A 13,521-nucleotide genomic window follows, 5' to 3' on the forward strand; every position below is an offset into this window, starting at 1 on the left:
GATGCACCCAGCACCGTATTGTACGCTACAGGTTACTACACCGCCGCTCATTGGCTGCAATTGCGGAGCAGAGCAAAGTAGGTCCCAGGAATTTTACGAGCCGTACCATTTGTGCCTACACGGGGGTTTACAGGGAATGAGAGACTGCAGGATGTTGCTTCCTCACCCCTTTGAAACATGTATTTTTCACTTAAACACAAACGTATCGTACATCTGACTCTGTTCAATCCTTCTGGTCCGCCAGAAGGCGAGAATTGTGATTGTTTAATAACTCGGTCATATTTGTCCCACCCGCCGGATCAAGGCGACGGTTTGGCTCAAAATGGCTGGAGAGAAACAGTTATGAGGATTGACGGTTTTATCAGGTATTTACGGAAAATGAGCCTGTCTGTAGTTTGAAGCCGCGTGCTCTACATACCTGGGGATACAGGTGAGGCATATTAAAGTTAATCCAACATTTTCATCCGTCCCGCCGCTTTTAGTCAGAGAAAATGACGCCAAACAGCGCTTGTTTGCAATGTTATCACGGCAGCCTTCACATGCAGCAGGAAGGATCTCTGACTTTGCTCTGTATTTACAGCATGAAGAACAGCTTCAAACTCGAACAACAGCCTCCACAAGATGTAGTTTTTGCGTGAAAGTGCACATGCAACAAACGGCGGACAGATAAACGTATCGAGGATGTCACAGAGAGTGTGTGTTGCTAATGCAGAGCAGGCCTGTGGCTAACCCTGCAGCTGTGCATCGCAGGCATACGTCATCAGGCTAGGATTCCCCGCAGTGAGATGTGCACAGTCATTAACAGCACCTGAGAGTTGTGTAACAGACGTTGAACTGAATATTATTGTTCTGTAAGCAACCTTACTTCTGTCCTTAACTCGGCTCCTGAATGTCAGCAGGGCTGCTTGTGCACCTGTGTATGTTGTGTAGACGCGAGGCTCAGAGGAGGGAGTCCGTCCGGGTTGGGTGGATTTTGGGTTGTGTTCTTTTAGTATGTCTGTGTAGAATAGGGATGCAACGATTACAGGTTTTGTTGGTACGATTATTGTCAGAGAAATAATCACGGTTTCACGATTATTATGCATTAATTATTTCACAACACTAGTAATGACTTAAGTTGATTTTTAATATTTAATTACATTCACAATTATATTTATATAATACGTAAGTATTATTAATATAAGAGGAATATTAAATTATATCCCCCAGGGGAAGTTGTTATAAAGGAGGGGAATAAACCTAACTGTCATCAACTCTCATCCATACATATGTCAAAGTGAAAATGATAGCAAGAAATTGAGTGCAGTGTTAACTGAATTGCAGTTAATTGGTAGCCTCTAGTCCTGGAAGTCTATAAGCTCCTGTTATGTAGCTGATGATACATGGGGCAACTTTTTGAGCAATGTTGCTGGTGGCAAGTCCGACTATGTTTTGAGCGGATAGTGCGGGGAGGGTGGCGGAGTGGCAGGGGGAGGGGATTACAGCTTTACTCATTACCATTGACAGTAACATTGCTCTAAAAGTTGCTCCGTGTATCATCAGCTTTAGTGTTTTACACCTGGCAACATTTTCTCAACACAGGAGAAGACAACAGGATGTAAAGTTAAATGTTCAGTGACTGAAGGTCTTGAGAGGTTCCGTCTTCCATAAAGGCCCTTTAAGAAAAGAAGCGATTTGAACTGCATGGAAGTTCAACTGCTTTGACCGCGACATGCGCGCGAGCTCGCCGTGCGGTGCACGTTGCTCGACGCAGCAACAAACCACCCTGGCGCGGCGCAAGTCATTGAAAATAATGGGCCTCGTAGCGCTGCGGGGCTGTCGTTGCGGTGGGTCTGAAAGGTTACACCTGCTTTGTTTGTTTACGTTCATATTTAAATCCCTACTAACTAGCTACGTCATTTAATATAATATATTAGGCCTACCTTTACTTGCACCAGCAAAGCTGGGTGGTGATACCGCAGGTGCTGCATCAAGTTTAATGTAGTTATTCGCTCCTTTAGCAAGAACATTTTAAGGGCAAGTTTTTGAACAGGTGATCCGTCATCTTGAGTAATCCCCTGGTCAGAGTTTACCCAAAATGCTCCCGCACTGCCGACTTCAGCTGTTTCTTTGGTGGAAATAAAGCTTCACAGTTTGGTCCCTCTGCCATAGTTTAACCAGTGTGCAGTAGCCTCTGATAAGCATGACACTTAAGCTGGTGCACCGCTCCTGTAACTTTAGTTTCGTTCTGTACAACAGAAACGCTTGGTGTAGCGGAGCCTTTACGATTAATTAACCGTGACATTATAAAGCGCGGTTAATAGTGAAATCCGGTAATCGCTGCATCCCTAGTGTAGAACGAACAGGGTTTTGGGGAAGATACTGTGAGATGATAGAAATCTGTCAACTGTGAGCCATGTTGTCAGTAGGTGTTTACACTGTGGTGCATTTAATAGTTCTGGCTGTCAGGCCTTTGCAACACATGTTGCCAACTATTCAGCAGTACTTGATTATTTACAGTTGTTTGCATCAATGTGAGGAAGTATTTAATTAACTGGATTTGTGTAAAACTAACGTTCCCATTTGGCCATGTCATTTATATATGGATTATATATTGACATTTAAGAATATTTACTGTATTATAAAATATACTCTGATGTAAGATTTTATTTTCACCCACTACTAAAAGGCCCTGACCACTTTAATAACTGCACTCGGAGTTCTCTGTTCTCAGACCCTGTCATGATCAAAGTGGTGTTCTGTAATATGAAGCACAATGTTTTTTGGTACGTCACAAAATATGTGCTGCATGTAGATGTGCAACATACACTGCACCTGTTGTAGGGCACTTGGGATTTATGCTTTTGGCACAGATAACTGTATCATTAGTGATGCACCAGGCGGATGTAGCGATACCGACCCTATTAAGATGACCTGGTATCTGCTAAACCTGACCTTACTGATTTCCTATACTGTTACTGTACTGTTTCTTAGTCACTGTCCGTATAAAACTGTAATGTTGCAGTTTTACATTTCTGTACAGTGAGATATACAGATTGTAAACTAAGCACTGGTATCAGATCAGTACTTGGTGTCGGCTACCTGTCTAAATCAAGTTTAGGTATCAAGCTGTTTCAGGAGAGAGAAGTAAATTTAGTGCATTCCACTGACTTTACTTTGGCTGGAATCAGGCCATACTTTGATGCATGTAGAGAAATTCTTTGTTTCCAGATATCTTGGTGCACTTCTCCATGGGTAGGTGAAAAGTCAGTCAGCTTCAGAACAGCTCTCCTAGAGCTGGCAAGGAGTTTTTGCGTTGCTCATTGCAATGTCGCTGAAATGTTGATTTTGTAGCTGAATGACCCTGTTGCTCCACATGAGCTAATCCAGAACGGCTTATAAGACGCTTTGAAGATGTCAAAATATGAATGAATGAATGTGATCATTTGTGGTGAAATTAGATGGATTCTGGTGAGGGGAAAAAATTCCCCTCCAGTCAGATCTATATTATTATTATTATTATTATTATTATTATTATATAAGTGGAATTCTCTCACTGTGGTATACAGTAGTATGTTGCAGAGTGTTCTTGGTTTTCCTTTCCATATAATTCTATACAGATAGTGAAATGTATTATTGCACTGTTTGAAGCAGCTCGATGCAGTAGAGATCAGCAAACCCCACACATCTTAGTTCTTTGTGCTGGGATAGCAGGGCCCGATGATATCCAGAATCCAAGTTTTTCTTTTAAATTTTTCTGAATTGTCTTTTACAATTTAAGCAGATTTTGTCATCAGAAAGAGTGTGTAATCATGTGGTGGATAAAATTTCAACAGTTCGGTAGGAAAATAATACTAATGTAATCAGTATCAGTGAATATATGCATATAGAAATATTCAAATATATCTGCAATTATTTATGGAGACAATTCACAATAAAAGCATTACACGTAGCCTACTGTGAATTGTCCCCTATTAAATAGGTTATTACCAAATGCTGCTCCAGCACACAGTAATAAGTGGGTCTGACGGAGGCTGCTCTCACATTCGAGCAACATTGCTCCTTGTTTACAAAGCTTGACTGGATGTAGTTTTTTTTTCATTTTTTGTGCATGTGCAGGAGGTGCTGAGCCCATAAAACACCGGTTACAGAAAGTGGACAGAAACAGTGCATGTAAATGATGCTGTCTGTTTGTTTGGCTTATATGCTGTGGGGGAAAAAACATTTGTAATCCTAGGGAAAGCCCAGATTTTCATAAATCGCATCCACATTTACAGCTGATTTCATTTTTATTATCTAATATCTAACGATTTGTGTTTTCTGTTTTTATCTGATATGCTAGCTCTTTTTATTGTCTTAATTTAATTTGAATTAATGCATGTTATGTCATATTTTATTGTCTTTTATTAACTGCTATGATTTAAATGTTTTTCTCTTTCTACTCTGTTTTGATAAGTGCTCTACAAATAAAGTTTATTATTATCATTGATGTGATTATTGACATCAATGATGTGATTATCAGTGATAATAATAAACTTTAAATCATAACGCTCTAGGATAGTTCAAAATAGTGTGTTCTTTTCAGCAACGCCTTCACTTTTACAGTTAACACTAGGCTAATTCAGAACTGGGAGGTTCCCAGTACAAACAACATTTACATTTATTTTAGCAATTCAGGCTTCAGTGTTTTGCTCAAGGGTCCTTGTCTACACAAGGATCTGACAGAATTGGATTTTGTATGTGTCAAACTGACGGTCACAGATAGGTTAAACAAAGGTCTGACTCCTCTGAAGGCAACATTATTAGGGCCTGTGGAGAGAAAAATGCTTTCCCTGCTGCACCTTTTTCTTTAGAGAAAGATTGCTCAGCAATATTTTGTGCTGATGACGGAAAGCAGGTCACACCACACAAATCGGCAAACCCTTTTTTTGCATTTAGTTCTTTCAAACTCATAACTGAAACTCCCACAACACAGCCAACACATTCTCCATACTGGCTCTTTATTATCATAGTTAACAAATATCAATTACTTTCCTACCACCACACTCTCCAGCTTGATTGTGGTTGTTGTCAAAAGTTGTTGTCGCTGTATTTCACAGCATGGCAGAGTTTTTATATCTGGTGACATTCCCACGCTGGCACACTGATAGTGATGTGTTTTATGCCATCCAGCAATGATTTGTTTTGCAGGAGCTGAAGGATGGGCAACTGTTGTGACAGTAGAAACTCAGAATGACACAGTCTGTAAGCACGTGTCAACAGTGTTGTGCAATTACTCTCACTGTCAGAAGAGGCAGACAAAAGGTTCGCACTGCAGGTGTAAGCACAAATGGTTCTGATGGTCATGCTTACAATAACAGAGCTACTTGATAACCAGGATCATGATTCTGGTTATCCAGGACATCCAGTGTTGAGCTCAGTGAAGCAGGTAACCTCAAGAGAGCCAGACAGAAGTTAAAATTGTTTTTGTGATGCAGGCCTTTGGTGAGGGCCATGGGTACCGTTAAAGACACTGAGGTCATATCAAGAGCTGCAACAGTAGTAAAAAAATCTATTAGCACAGCTGTATGCTAACTTTTCAGAGTTCATGTGCTCTTATTTTGTTTTTACAGACAAATCTGTGTGATTATTTTACTGTGTTTAGTCATTCATTAAGAGCGTGGTGTTTAAATTTTAGAGCACAACTTTCTGATTTCACATCTAGATTTCATAATGCTTTCCCTCAAAACCCTGAGTACCCTCGCACTCAAACAACCCCTGCTTGCACTTTGATTTGCTGTGCTTCTGCTCAGACTGTGTGCTTGCACTCAGATGTATTGCCTCCAGCTTCAGCCCTTCTCGTCGCGCTCAGGCTGCTTCTGCACGCTTGTGAAACGTTTGCTCTCAGATTTCTGCTCTGCTCTCGGATTTTTTGTGTAATAGCCTTCTTTTATACAATCTGTAACCCTGTCAAAATCCAACCAATAGAATGCCAGGTGTAGTCTTGACCAATGAAATGAGTCCTTGCAGGCATGTTTGCTTTACTTCTTCTTTTAGCGTCCCATATGGGTGGTTACTCTTGAAATGGGTTTATCCACTCCAGCTCTCCTCGGCTTTGTTATATACTTCCCTTGCTTTATATACAACCTTTGGAATAAAATAACATTTATTATATAAACCAGTGCCCTACTTTTTACTATTATACCTTCATACTGTATAATAGTAGCCATATAAGGCACTTTTTGACCAAAAGTACCAGGGACTTTTAAGTCCCCAGGTCTAGTTTCAAGGAACTAAAGCTATGTTTCGACCAAAGGAACTATACCCCAGAACTAGGAACCTTCGGAGGAACTCACTGTTTTTCCACAGGAGGGACCAGGGTCTAAATGTAGTTCTGGGGTCTTCATTTTCCCCCCTAAAAAGTCCCTGCTTGGGGGGGTAGTATTTTTACGAAAGTACCGGGTACTTTGTGGGGGGGGGGCTTGCCTTGCAGTGAAATTCTGAATGGGCGAGTAGAGGCTACTGGCTTTAACTGGAGAATGTTGGCTGTTTTTCTGCGACTGCTCCTATCTTTTCCACCGTTGTTTGCATACCAATAAATCACAATCAACAGTCAAGCCACACAAGTCTCGCCGATGTCCGCCTGAGATCGTATGTTGGCATTAAATATTGGAAATAGCAGCCAGCGTGCAGCGGTGTGTTTACGCTAAATACTGGGTCTAAGTTGTTGTTGTGTTAAGTTTTCATCAGTCAGGAGGTTTTTACACAGAGCCGAAGTCGGTCTCTTCCTCTCCAAAACAAGCAGAACAGCTGATTACAGCAGGTAATTAAGCTTGTTAAACCTCACATTCCTCCGACACAGACATGAGTCCTGCAGCTGATCTGCTGCTCTTGTCGCTGGAAATGTTTTAATAACCTTCCAAACTGTCGCAATTTTATTTTTGTGTTGCTTTATCTGTGCTGGAGTTATTTTAAGAACTTTATGGCTTTATCCAGTTTGTTATTAAATGTGTAACGGACTTTATCGTGTGTCCCTTCATTATATTCCCACACAAAAAAGCTGCTTTAATGGTCAAGCAAGGATATAGTTTTTCATTATATTCCAGTCAAATCTGATGTTCATTTATAAATGTTGTTCATGGATAGCGGTTACAAATAATGATGCCTGTGCGTCGCTGTGTACAACCAGGCTTACAGCCTACGTCAGCTGGTTAATTTGCCTAATCTTCACAGATCTTTAGACCACGGTGGAAACGCATACAACAGTGGGCTGAAGGGACCTTATATAGTACACCGGCCTCTCATCGGGGTGCTGGAGGAGAAAACAACATTACCTTTGTGACACAATCATCACCAGGTCAAGGACCTCAAGTAGCCTAAGTTGTTTTTATTTTTTATTGTAATGCCTCAGTTTGAGGAGAAGTAGATCAAATCTTAGTGTGAGAGGCTGTTTGAGTCAGGGCTATTTTCAATTACTTGAATTTCAATATTTTTTGGCTTCTAACCATTAAGAAAACAAGATAATCCGTTTCACAATGATGCTCTTGTCTTGTTATAAATCCAGCACACCCCTTACCTTTACAGCGGTGGCTCCCACCCCTCCCTGAAAGCCCACTCTCAGCCAGGCTGTGGCATGTTTATTTAGCTTGAGTCAAGATGGCCGGGGTTACTTACAACTGCTAACTAGAGAAGGGTCCAGCTGCAGCCTGCAGACAAACGTGACGGAAGTTGAACTTCCATAAATGGTTTGTACCAGAAGCCACCGCGCACAAAACGTGATGGCGTTTATCTCAACCGCTCATACTGCTGTTGTTGTATATTTTATTTCTTCTAAAGTGATTTTAAGTTTCACAAACCAAGAATATTCTGTACATCACGAGCCAGATGTGTCTTGACTTAGGTTAAAACTTTACAACATTACTGAGAATTTAATGATAGACAGCGGTACGAACGTTAAGAGTATCGTTCAGCTGTTGCTGGACACGTCTGCCGTGTTGACTGCAGTGGTCTGTGTGACTGGACCTGGGGGAGCTAACCGGAGCTAGCTGGTTAACTATTCCTGACAGCCCCCCGAAGTATATTACTCTTACCCTAACCATCACAGGGTGTGTGCCTAGAGTTATTGATTATGTGCATGTTAACCTCCATTGTGTTGCTGTGCAGCCTTCGGTAACGTTACTGCAGCTATATAACACCCGTCTGCACCACGGTCGGCACTTGCAGAGCTTCTGAACTCCAAAAACATTTGAATACATTTTCGCCGCCAGATATTCGAAATCTACACAGTTGATTTCTCGCCTAAAAACTTCTCTGAGGTGTATTTAAAGAATAAAACGATTTGCATTAGGATCTATACTGTATGTGAGCCTGTTGTGTCTTTGGGGGGGGGTGAGCACATCGGCTTTATTGCTTTAAGTTGAATTTTTTTATTTCTTAATTAATATTTTTTTACACAAACACGCATATGCTTTGATTACTTTATGCTTTAATTACTTGTTTAATGACATGTATGGGGTTGATTGTTCTTATGTTGTATGTATGATGCTTTAGCAATATTGTTACACATTCATGCCAATAAAGCTAATTTGGAGAGAGAGAGAGACTGACTGACTGACTCAACATGAGAGTCAATATTATCAGCTTAAGCCTATGGCATTTTACACCGCATAACTTAGCCTTGCAACTAAAGGCTCGTGCAGACTACACGAGCTGACAGCGACTGTGTCACCCAACGCTGGTCTGCAAACCATGTTATGTCAAGAAAACACATGTGAAACGGGATATGACGCGAACCTACGGACAAAACAGCTGTTGTTTGTTATTATAAAGATAGAAATTATAAAGACAAAATGGGTGATATATTAGCACATGCAGGTAGAAGGGATTGTCTGAGCTACAGAGAGAGCTGGAGGTGAGAAAAACGTGTTTTGCAGTGAAAAAGCATAGCTCCCTGCTCTCATTGGCTAGATGTCGATGGATGTCGAGTTGGCCAACTTCTCCAGATATTTGGTATGCCAGATATCTGGCAGACATCGGCCATGTGAAAGTGATGTGTCAGGGGCAAATGGGGCTATAAATCGTGTAGTGTGAACTGGCTTAACAGACTCCTGTAATCATAATCTAAACATTACATATTATTTATACTTAATTACCCTTTTCTTACTCATCGAGTGGTTCACCGGTCACCTGCTCTGCTCCACCCCCATGTGTGTGCACGCGCCCATCTGGCCCAAAAAGCATTCAAGGGGTAACTGCGTTGCTGTCGTCCTCTTGCGCTCAAAGATGTTGTTTAAAGTTAAAAATGATTCTTGTTTCAATTTTGAGAGTTCAATAAGTGCATGATGTTTCCTAAGTCAATGAGTAATGGTGTTAAACAATTGACTACAATTATTGTGATTTTGATTCTTGCCATAATTGAGCAGCACTAGTTTGAGGTGTGTGAGGGCAGGTGAAGTCATGCTCTTAAATTGAAAGTCCACACTCTTGAATAAATATAAGAAGCAGTATAATAACTGGGATATACACATACTGTGCGTGTGCACTCATGTGCACCTTTCCCTATTGTGGAATTATGATGTGAAAACCAGTGGAGGACTAACGAAGTGGAAGACCCTTGTATCTGGACACTCGGCAGAAAATATTGACATCTGTCCACTGCAGAGACACTATCCACCTGGATGAGTAACTAGTATAAGTTAGTGTTCGTTAATAATATCATAACATTAAATAAAAAGTATAATGTTAATTTAATAGTATACTGTTGATATTATAGTATGATATTAATATATCAATTGTATAATGTTACCATATTCATTAGTTTCTGATAATGGTATACTATATAGCCTAGCTTGCCACTGGTATAATATTAATTCTAGTTAGAAAATACAGCACTTTTTGTGGGTTCTTTTTATGCATTAAATCCTTGTAGGAGAAAAATGGTCTACATTGTGGTTAGTCTTTAATTTGTTAATGCTAAGCACTAACTTGTCAGTAAGCATAACCTTTTATGCATTATAATGGGTTCAACATTTGGAAAGTTTGCTGTAACATGTCAAAAGTCCTGCCCTTTCCAGGCTATGATTGGTTCTGGAAAAGTGACATTGATGAGCACATCGGCTTCATTTCTTTAAGTTGAACATATTTTAACAAAAGGCCCCCGATAATAGATACATGGGGAGCTAGCCAAACCATGCAATTTCTTTATCCATATTTGTGGCTTTTTATGCAAAACAATTTATAGGGGCATACACGAGTGACGTACTTGCACTGTAGAGCCCTGATTAGTCGATTACGATAATTGAGTAATTGTTTGTTTGCTTTAATTATCAGATTCCAGCTGCTTTTCTACAGGTTATACTTGTAATAACAGATTGGCCTGTTGATCAAGCAAAATAAGAAATTTGAGCTTTGGCAAATGGTATGATTAAAAACCTATGCATAGTGGGAATTTTGGTGGGGAGAGTACTGTATTGGCAGTATCAGTAGAGAGTAGAGAGTAATCAGTCAGGCTTTAGTTTGTATGTGGTAGTTTATGGCAGCTTTTCTGAGGGTAGAAGGGACTGTAAAATCCTGCCTACGGCCCTAGTTACTAGTTAGGGTAATGCAATTCTACCAGAGAAATAGTCCCTATGAAAACTAGAGCTGCAGTGAGTAGTCGATTAATCGATAGGTTGTCCTCTAGAATATTGGGATGGGAATTTGTCTCTCTTTTCTGATTTTCCACAGACCAAATGTTTATTCAATTAATTGAGAAAATGACTGGCAGATTCATTTATAATTAAAATAATTGTAAAGAGAAGTCCTAATGAAAACTGTTGGCAGTGTGTTCTTTATCAAAATTATCAAAAGAAGTGCTTGTGGTGGTGTCAAATCTCAGAGGGAGAGATTTTCAAATCAGTGCAAATTAAACCAAACATTTCTGCATTGCTGTATACTCTCACAAAATATGTATTTTTCTTAATTTGCATTAAGTGACCCTTGAATGCTCTCATCAGCGCCTAAGCCAAATGAACAGAAGAAAACTATGTTGCTGTGTTTTAGTGTCTCCTTCTGTTTTCTGCTCTCTGTGTTGGTGTTTCACCAAGGGAGGGGCTCAGATCCTTCTACACACACACACACGCACACACACACACACACACACACAGTAATAAATTTTTCAGTAATGTAAAACTCAAAGGATGTAATGTAATTCTGAAACATTCAAATGGAAAACACAGAATTTGGGGCAAAAATAAAACAAAATCTGGGGGGAAAAAGCAGATTTCATACGGCATATATGACAGCCAATTATAAAGGCTATCATATTAACAAAATCAACTTTAATCCAGGCTCCAGTTCATCTGGTAAATGACTTTCCTTTTACATTTGTTGATTTATTTTTTTTATTTTTGTTGTTTCATTTCAGCGCAGCTTACTTCTCATATTGAAAACTGGTAAGCCCACATGTTTTTGTGAAGATTTTTTGCAGACTCAGAGCAGCTCTTTGCCCTATGGATGAGTCAGTGTGAGGAACACCCTCCCTTCTGACACACACAGACTGCAGAGTTGCTGCGGCGGCCTTCTTTATCTCACAGCTCACCGTGGGAGATGTGTTACACTTTAATGTTCATCTCATACTATGTTCATGAAAGAAGAAATATACTGCTTGATATACTTTTATCACCAGCATACGAGTCAGAAGTTGGCATGTAAACCTGGTGTCCAGTGTAAACACATGCCATGCCAACGACTGGAGCGTTTACTTTGGCAGGCGAGCAGTTCCAGTGTGGTTTCACATGTGGCTAGATGAGGAGCGTGGAAGCAGGCGGAGGAAACTTAGATGCTTGTCTAACATTTCCGCTCAATCATAACCAAGATCATCTTGTCATAACACTCAAGAGTTTTTTTACTCAGGCGTCACTTGACAGACTTTGAAGTCAGTCTAAAGTAATAACAAAAAAGTTGTGTGTTCCCAAATCTACTTTTTCAATTTAAGCTTGTCTACATTATGACCGTAATATAGACACTACAAGACTGAAATTAAAATGCAGCTCAGCCCTGAAAAACATTAATGCACGGGCTAACTCAGTGATGCAATTCAAAGACAGAATCCTTTTGTGTGTGTTTTGGAAGAATCCCTGAAGTTCTGATATGAAATTATAAAGTCCATCAGCCTATTTAGCCTAATTGAATAAAACTGTTGAAGTTGTCTTTTCTCATTGAAAGATTTTTTTTTTTAGTTTTACTGAATTGTAAGCAGCTGATCCTACCCATATCTGTTAAGTGCTGTCCAAAGATGTCATGAGTGGAGAGTTGAAGAACAAGGAAAGTGCATCTCTAGTCTGAATAATGAATGGAGGCTTCATGTGGATGGAAAAGGGAGGATGTGGTTCGGTAATAGTCTGGTGAACATTTCTTTCTCTGCTAAATTGTTGGTCTTGCTAGACTCTTGTTTCCAAGAAAAGTTAATGAAAATTACATGTGAAGCCTAATGACTGACTTTAACAGAATTTGTAGGCTGCAGGCAGCTAAGGCACATTATATTAGGCTGCTCCTTTGAGTATTAGCATTGTTCCTGGCTATGTTCCACTTCTAGCCAACCATTTTGTTCGCTGTGTTATGGATAAGAAATTGTTGTCATGTGGTAACATCATATGAGCTTGATTAGAGTAGAATGCAGAAGTGGACCTGTATGGTCATTGTAGCTGGCTGGAAGTTTTTTTAGATCTGTCCTCATGCTTAGTGTAATGATGCTTTTATGATACATCTTGCAAACAGTCGGACAGTTTGGTCAGTAGAGTTCAGTTGGCTTCAGAAAATCTGTTAATCTGAGGGCAGAGTGTTCATGTAAAACTCAATATGTGCTGAGTGAACAAAGGGTTAATAAAGGAAGTTGTGTTCTGCCTCTATCATGGAAAAATTGGCAGAATATTCGGGGTGAATACGAGTGTATATATATTTACATAAAAAAACTGTTTATCAAGGGGTGAGAACCAGAGGGCCCTAAGTAACATGTTGGGTGAAATTGAATATATAAAAAGGACACAGACAGAAGGCTTAACACTAAACATACTAAGCCAGTTGGTGCCAGGGCGTAAGTGCACTTATGCCCTTTTGGCATATTTTGGGTAAAGCCTGTAGAAAGCACGAGTCAAAATGGCTGCCACCACATAGATGATCAACTAGGTCAACCATGAGAAGAAAACGGATTTTAACTGCTTAAGAAGTATTAAGTTTGTTTCTTGACAAAGAGCTGGATGATGATGGAGAAATAGAAAATATCTAGAATCATTCAGTCAATATACACTGCTCAAAAAAAAATGAAGGGAACACTTAAATCACACATCAGATCTCGATGAACGAAACGAAAGTTCAAAATCTTTACTGTACATTGTATATTTGGTTGAAAACAAAATTACGTAACACCGGTCAATGGAAACCCAAATCACCAATCTATTGAGGGCTGAAGTCAAAATCACACTGAAAATCAAAGTCAAAAAATTCGACATTGACTATCAATGTACAGCGTGCTAACTTCAACATCCCAGCAGCTAGGCTATTTGCAAATAACATTTTTGAAGTTGG

General features: G+C 39.9%; 1 protein-coding gene across 1 annotated transcript in view; it reads left to right on the forward strand.

The window, feature by feature from the left end:
- The first annotated feature begins 297 nt into the window (after positions 1–297).
- The window catches only part of znf438 (zinc finger protein 438), a 58,208-nt gene continuing 44,984 nt past the window's right edge, over positions 298–13,521 (forward strand). The window contains exon 1 of the mRNA XM_038723863.1: positions 298–430. The gene's annotated coding sequence lies outside the window, so the exon portion shown is untranslated. The remainder of the gene's footprint in view (positions 431–13,521) is intronic.

Source organism: Micropterus salmoides, unplaced genomic scaffold, assembly GCF_014851395.1.
Source record: "Micropterus salmoides isolate LMB-PRFRI ecotype aquatic unplaced genomic scaffold, ASM1485139v1 Ms_hic_scaffold_1, whole genome shotgun sequence".
Lineage (NCBI taxonomy): Eukaryota > Metazoa > Chordata > Actinopteri > Centrarchiformes > Centrarchidae > Micropterus > Micropterus salmoides.